Raw genomic sequence first — 6,971 nt, forward strand, 5'->3', positions numbered from 1 at the left:
CACGGGAAGAGTGCGGCCCCAGGGCAGTATAATGGATGTTGGGAGTGATGGTAGTGAGAGTCCCAGTACCGGTAGTGCTGTAGGCGCGAAGGAGCACACAGACAATAGGTTGCAGTCCAGGGTCTTTACTGAAACAGGTAAACTGACCCATAAACAGTCCCAGCTAGGAGGGGACCTGGATGTCTGAGAGCAACAGGGAAATTGGCCCTGGTCAGGGTGAGGGTGTAGGCCTACCGTGCTTTCTGCGCTCCTTCTGGCTATCTCCTCGTTATAGGGTAACAGCCCACGTTTCTGAGCTTTCTGTGTATTCTCGCCTGTATGGCCTGCGACGTGGGTTCCTTTCTGCTCCCAGCCTTGTACGGCTTTACTGGTCCCTTCGGTTGTGGCAGGGCCTCCAGGCTTCTTAGGCCAAGGAATATACAGTCCCTTGTGGACTGGTTATCTGCTGGGGGATGTGGAATCCTCCCAGCCTCAGACACCAAAGTCTGGTAAATTAAGTCCTCTTTCTGCCAAGACAGGCTCTCTTCGCCTCTTGTCTCTGGCTTGTGGTTCTCCTCCTGCCACACTTCCTCTTAGGTGCAGTGCAACTGTCTGTCCCTGCTCTGCTCTGGGACAAGTCTCAGTGCTGAGACAGGCCATCAAGTTCTCTCTAACCCTGCCCCCAGCACCAGCTTTTATAGGGGCAGCCTGCTCCCCCTACTGGCCTGAGACAGGAGGCATTGCATGCTAATATTCCCCTGACTAGAGAATCTCCCCCTTGCTCTCAGACACAGCTTTATTACATTTTGTGGCATCCAGGCCAGGGTGACACACAGACATGGTCCCCCATATTGCAGACATGGTCTCCCATCCAGGTCCCCCATATTACAGACATGGTCCCCCATCCAGGTCCCCCATATTACAGACATGGTCCCCCATCCAGGTCCCCCATATTACAGACATGGTCCCCCATCCTGGTCCTTATCTTGTAGACATGACCCCCATTCCTGTTCCACCCCATACTGCGGCCAGGGTCCCCGTCCCCCCATACTGCGGTCAGGGTCCCCGTCCCCCCCATACTGCGGTCAGGGTCCCCGTCCCCCCATACTGCGCACAGTGCCCCCCTGTGCTGTATTTCACATGACCGAGAAAAAGAAAAAAAAAGATTCTCACCTGTCCTCCGTTCCCTCGGCGTCCTTTATGCACCTGTGGCCCACAGGCACAGACCCCGTAACGATTGCGGCTCTCTCCAGCAGCCGCCGACATCAGTGTATTGCCGCGCAGAGACCGGCTCTCTGCACAGCAATACCAGTGTCAGCCGCCAGCCTATCAGAGGCCAGCAGCTGACCTCTGCGCATGGCAGTGACGTCATAAGCCGCTGCGCTGGAAAGCAGATGTCAGCTGCTGGCCTCTGACAGGCCGGCGGTTGACACTGATATTGCTGTGCAGAGAGCCGGTCTCTGCGCGGCAATACACTGCATTACAGCTGATGTCGGCGGCTGCTGGAGCGAGCCACGATCGTTACGGGGTCTGTGCCTGCGGGCCGCAAGAAGCAGCCGGAGGGGCAGCATGCGGCCCACGGGCCACGTGTTTGAGACCCCTGTTCTAGACTATGGTCTTAAAAGGAATTTGTCAGCAGATTTTTGCCACTTCATCTGAAAGCAGCATGATATAAGCAAAGAGATGCTGAATCCAATGATGTATCACTTAGTTTACTGGGTGAAGCTGTTCTGACCCAATCAGAGGGGAATAGCATATGAGTGTGGCAAGAAAGTTGATGGAAAATATGTCATTAGTAAATACGTGAGTATATAAAGTAAATCCACACCAAGTAATGCATAGGATAGTGACAGCAAAAAAACGGACAATCTATATGAATTAGATAAAAGAAAAGAGAGCAAACCAACCAACAAGCCCAGTAAAGTCAGAAGTGTATTAGAGTACGTATATACTTTATTGAAAATCAGGAAACCAAAAAATGGGTATACAAAGAAGCAGGGACGCACACACAGAATTTATAAAAACAGAACATCACAATAGGGAGTCATATTTCCATAATATAGTACAATGCAAATAGATGTATAGGACCATCAGTCACCAGTTAACAGGGTGTAGAAGTGCCCAATATAAAGTGCAGGTGCAAACAATCAGATAGAGAGTAGTAAGGGCTGTACTTACTGCTAATATAATGAAGTAACTGGAGACTCCCGGTTGAGTGACATCTACCCCGACGCTCATGTCGGCAATGGCCTTCATCAGGGAGTCTGTATGTACATAGTCTACTGACAGCTGCTTATCACAGGAGGGGGCGAAGTTGGATCAGGAGTAGGGTTGAGCGAGTATGTTCTGTTAACCCTTTCGGCTAGTATGCTCGGGCCGAGCTCCGAGTAGTTACAGCTGCTCGGTGATATGGTTGAATCGCTCCTGTGTGCATGATTTGCAACTGTTTGACAGCTTTATTACATGTCAGGAATGTGTAAGAAATAGACATTCCTCCCATGTAATAAAGCTGTCAAACAGTTGCAAATCATGCACACGGGAGCGATTCAAACATATCACCGAGCAGCTGTAACTACTCGGAGCTTGGCCCGAACATACTCGCCGAAAGGGTTAACAGAACATACTCGCTCAAAACTAATCAGGAGGCATGCATGTGCCAGCTAGTCACAGCAATGATAATGTCCTAGTGATAAAACCTTCATTGTAAAAAACAACAGCACACAGCTTAAAGGGAATCTGTCAGTGGGTTTTTGCTATGTAATCTGAAGACAGCATGCTGTAGGGGTTAAAACACAGATTGCAGCGATGCCTCTATTATCAGTCTCTGAAGTTTTATTTCCTTACAATAATTGTTATAGCACCAGGAGCTTATCATTGCTATGAGGAGCTGGTGGTGTGAGCTTAGGTCCAACTCTCCCCCTCCAGGATAGGCGCCTCACTGTCTATGGACATTGTATATACATAGCCTGGTGTGGGCGGGGGCAGCTTCCTCAGCTCTGCTGTAGTGCTAAATCTAAAAGCTCTGATTGTGTGAGAATGGTTGCACTCAGTAGTCTAAGTGACACATCATTGGATTCAGCTTCTCTTTGCCTATATCAGGCTGCTCTAAGATGAGGTAGCAAATACCTGACAGATTCCTTTTACTAAGTGACACATCTTTGAATTCAGTGTTTTAACCCCTAGCTTATGCTGTCCTCAGATTACATAGTAAAAAACCTGCTGTAAGATTCCCTTTAACCCTTTCACGACATGCGCCGTACATATACGACGCATGGCTTGTCTCCCCCTTTGATGTGGGCTCCGGCGTTGAGTCCGCACCTTTCCAGGGACATGACAGCTGATCTGATCAGCTGTCATGTGCCCCTAACAGCCGAGGGTGGAATCGCAATCCACCCACAGTTGTTAACATGTCAAATGCCGCTGTCAATCTCTGACAGCGGCATTTAACATGGCTGCGTCGGAAGCGGGTCACTAATCCAGCCCATCTACACCAGTGTCACACAACTGCGGGTCGCCAATGGGTTTGCATGACAACCCGGGGTCTGCAGCAGACCCCTGCAGTTATCATTGCCGGGATGCTATGAGCGCTGCCCAGTGGTCGGCACTCATAGCAAGTGAGCATTTCTGCTACACACAGCAGGGCTGAAGCCCTGCTGTGTGTAGCACAGGCAATGAGATGATCGCAGCTTCTAGTCTCCCATGGAAACTATTGAAGCTGGTGAATTGTAAAAAAATTTTTTTATAAATATTAGAAAAAATATAACAGTTGAAATCACTCCCCTTTCATCCCATTTGAAATAAAACAATAAAAAAAATCAAATATACACATATTTGGTATCGCCGCGTTCATAATCGCCCGATCGATCAATATAAATAAAGAATTAATCTGATTGGTCAACGGTGTAACGAGAAAAAAAATCAAAATGTCAGAATTATGTATTTTTTGGTCTCCATAACATTGCAATAAAATACAATATCGAGCGATAAAATCATTGTAAATGGTATCAATAAAAATATCAGCTCGGTGCTCAAAAAATAAGCCCTCACCCGGCCCCATAACCCGAAAAATAGAGACGCTATGGGTCTCGGAAAATGGCAACTTTTTTTTTTTTAACAAACTTTCGATTTTTTTTTCACCACTTAAATAAAAAAGAACCTATACATGTTTGATATCTACAAACTCGTAATGACCTGGAGAATCATAATGGCAGGTCAGTTTTAGCATTTAGTAAACATGGTAAAAAAGAAAAACAAATGTGGAATTGCACTTGTTTTTGCAATTTCACCGTACTTGGAATTTTTTTCCAGTTTTCCAGTAAACTATATGGTAAAATCAATGGTGTCGTTCAAAAGTACAATTTGTCCCGCGAAAAACAAGCCCTTACAAGGACATATTGACGGAATAATAAAAAAGTTATGGCTCTGGGACGAAGAGGAGTAAAAAACGAAAGAGCAAAATCTGAAAAGCGCAGCGGCGTGAAGGGGTTAAAATTAACAAATCTAGTAATGGGAGTGACAGTTAGTAGAGATACTATAATATGTATTTTGGGGTATGCAGATGAAATGTTTGTTGATGAACAAGGAAAGGTAACAATTGCTAGACTTTTATATACAGTCAGGAAATTAATTACTTCACATTGGTTGTCGGAATATCCGCAAACGTGTAGGAAATTTGTTAATAGGGTTATTATTATCGATAAAAAAAAGGGTTTACCTTAAACAAGGTAGACCTTTTTAATATGAAAAAATATGGGCTGCTTGGTTTAATAATCCAAGGATAGCAACATCTGAACTGTTGTGAGAAGAATATTTCAGAGATAAATATGTCAATTTCTAACAAGTATATAACTGGAACATTTGTATTGTGAGGTGCCTATGGTTACAAATGAGGAAACCTAGGAGCCTCCAAATTCACATATACGCTGAATCGGCCAAGTAAATTACAAGTAATATTTGCTAATTTATTATACCTTGAAATATATTAATGGACACTTAATTCGCAGTTTATTTTCGGAAGAAAAACGAATGTCACAAAAGTAGAAATTGATTTTAATAAGATATTTGCTTATACTGAAGAGATATGTCGTGCACAATTTGTTGGTTTGTTTTTGTTTTATGATATTTCTTTGATTATGTATCAAGCTAACAAGGTAATAAAGGTTATCTGATTTAAAAACAAAAGAAACCAAGATGGGGGACATCACTAACCCCTTAAGGACCAAGCCACTTTGTACGTTAATAACCGATCCTCATTTTTCAATTCTGACCACTGTCACTTTAAGAGGTATTAACTCTGGAACGCTTCAATGGATCCCCCTGATTCTGAGATTGTTTTTTTTTCATGACATGTTGTACTTCATGTTAGTGGTAAAATTTGTTGATATGATTTTCATTTATTTATGAAAATATCAATAATTTGACAAAAAAAAATTAAAATTTAGCAATTTTCAAACTTTAAATATTTCTGCACTTAAATCAGTAAGTTATACAACACAAAATAGTTAATAACATTTTCCATATGTCTACTTTACATTAACATCCTTTTTGAAACATAATTTTTTTGTTAGGAAGTTAGAAGGGTTAAAAGTTTATCAGCAATTTTCCATTTTTCCAAAACCTATTTTTTTAGTGACCACATCACATTTGAAGTGACTTTGTGGGGCTATATGACAGAGAATAGACAAGAGTGACATCATTTTAAAAACTGCACCCCTCAAGGTGCTCAAAACCACATTCAAAAAGTATATTAATTCTTTAGGTGCATCACAGAAATTAAAATAATGTGGAAGGAAAAAATGGAAATTTCACTTTTTCCAACAAAAATATTGCTTTAGCCCCACATTTTTCATTTTCACAAGGGTAACAAAAGAAAATGGACCATACAATTTGTTGTAAAATTTCTCCTGAATATACCGATATCTGATATGTAGTGGAATACTACTGTTTGGGCGCACGACAGGGCTCGGAGAGGACCATTTGACTTTTGGAATGCAAAATTGTATGTAATAGATAGTGGACGCCATGTCGCATTTGCAGATCCCTTGATGTGCCTAAACACTGGAAACCCCCCACAAGTGACCCAATTTTGGAAACTACACCCCTCAAGGAATTTTTTTAGAGGTGTGGTGAGCATCTTGAACCCACAGGTGCCTCACGGAATTTTAAAATATTGGACAGTGAAAATTAAAAATGACTTTTTTGCCCCAGAAATGTTGTAGTAGCCTCAACTTTTTCATGTTTACGAGGAGAGACTTGGACCACAGGAGAAAATAGACCATATAATTTGTTGTGCAATTTCTCCTGAGTACAGAGATACCCCATTTGTGGTCAGAAACTCTTGTTTTGGGCACACGGCAGAGCTTGAAAGGGAAGGAGTTCTATTTGATATTTGAAGTGCAAAATTGTCTGGAATAGATTGTGGACGCCATGCCACATTTGGAGAACTGCCAAGGTTCCAGAACAGCAGAAGCCCCCACAACCGACCCTATTTTGGAAACTACACCTCTCTAAGATTTCCTCTAAGAGTGTAGGGGGAGTGCATTTCACAGAATTGAATAACATTGGGCTGTGAAAATGAAAAGTTAAATTTTTTCCACTAAAATGTTTTTTTAGCCCCAAGTTTTTAAATTTCAAAGGGATAATAAGAGAAAATGGTCCACAAAATTTGTTATGCATGTCTCCTGAGTACGGCAGTGCCCCATATGTAGTCAAAAACTACTTTTTTAGGCACAGAGCAAAGCTAAGACGGAAGAAGATCCATATTGGAGTGCAGATTTGCCTGGAATGGCTTGCGGGTGCCATGTCACATTGACAGAGCCTCTGAGGTGTCAGAACAGCAGTACCCCCATAAGTGACCCCATTTTATAAACTACACCTCTTAATGAAATCATCTAATGATGAAGTGAGCATATTGACACCACATGTGTTTCACAAAATGTTCACCATTGATCGGTGAAGAAAAAAAAATTAAATTTTTACCACTATAATGTAAT

Source organism: Phyllobates terribilis, unplaced genomic scaffold (genome assembly GCF_046119375.1).
Source record: "Phyllobates terribilis strain yellow unplaced genomic scaffold, ASM4611937v1 Scaffold_5__5_contigs__length_657084704, whole genome shotgun sequence".
NCBI lineage: Eukaryota > Metazoa > Chordata > Amphibia > Anura > Dendrobatidae > Phyllobates > Phyllobates terribilis.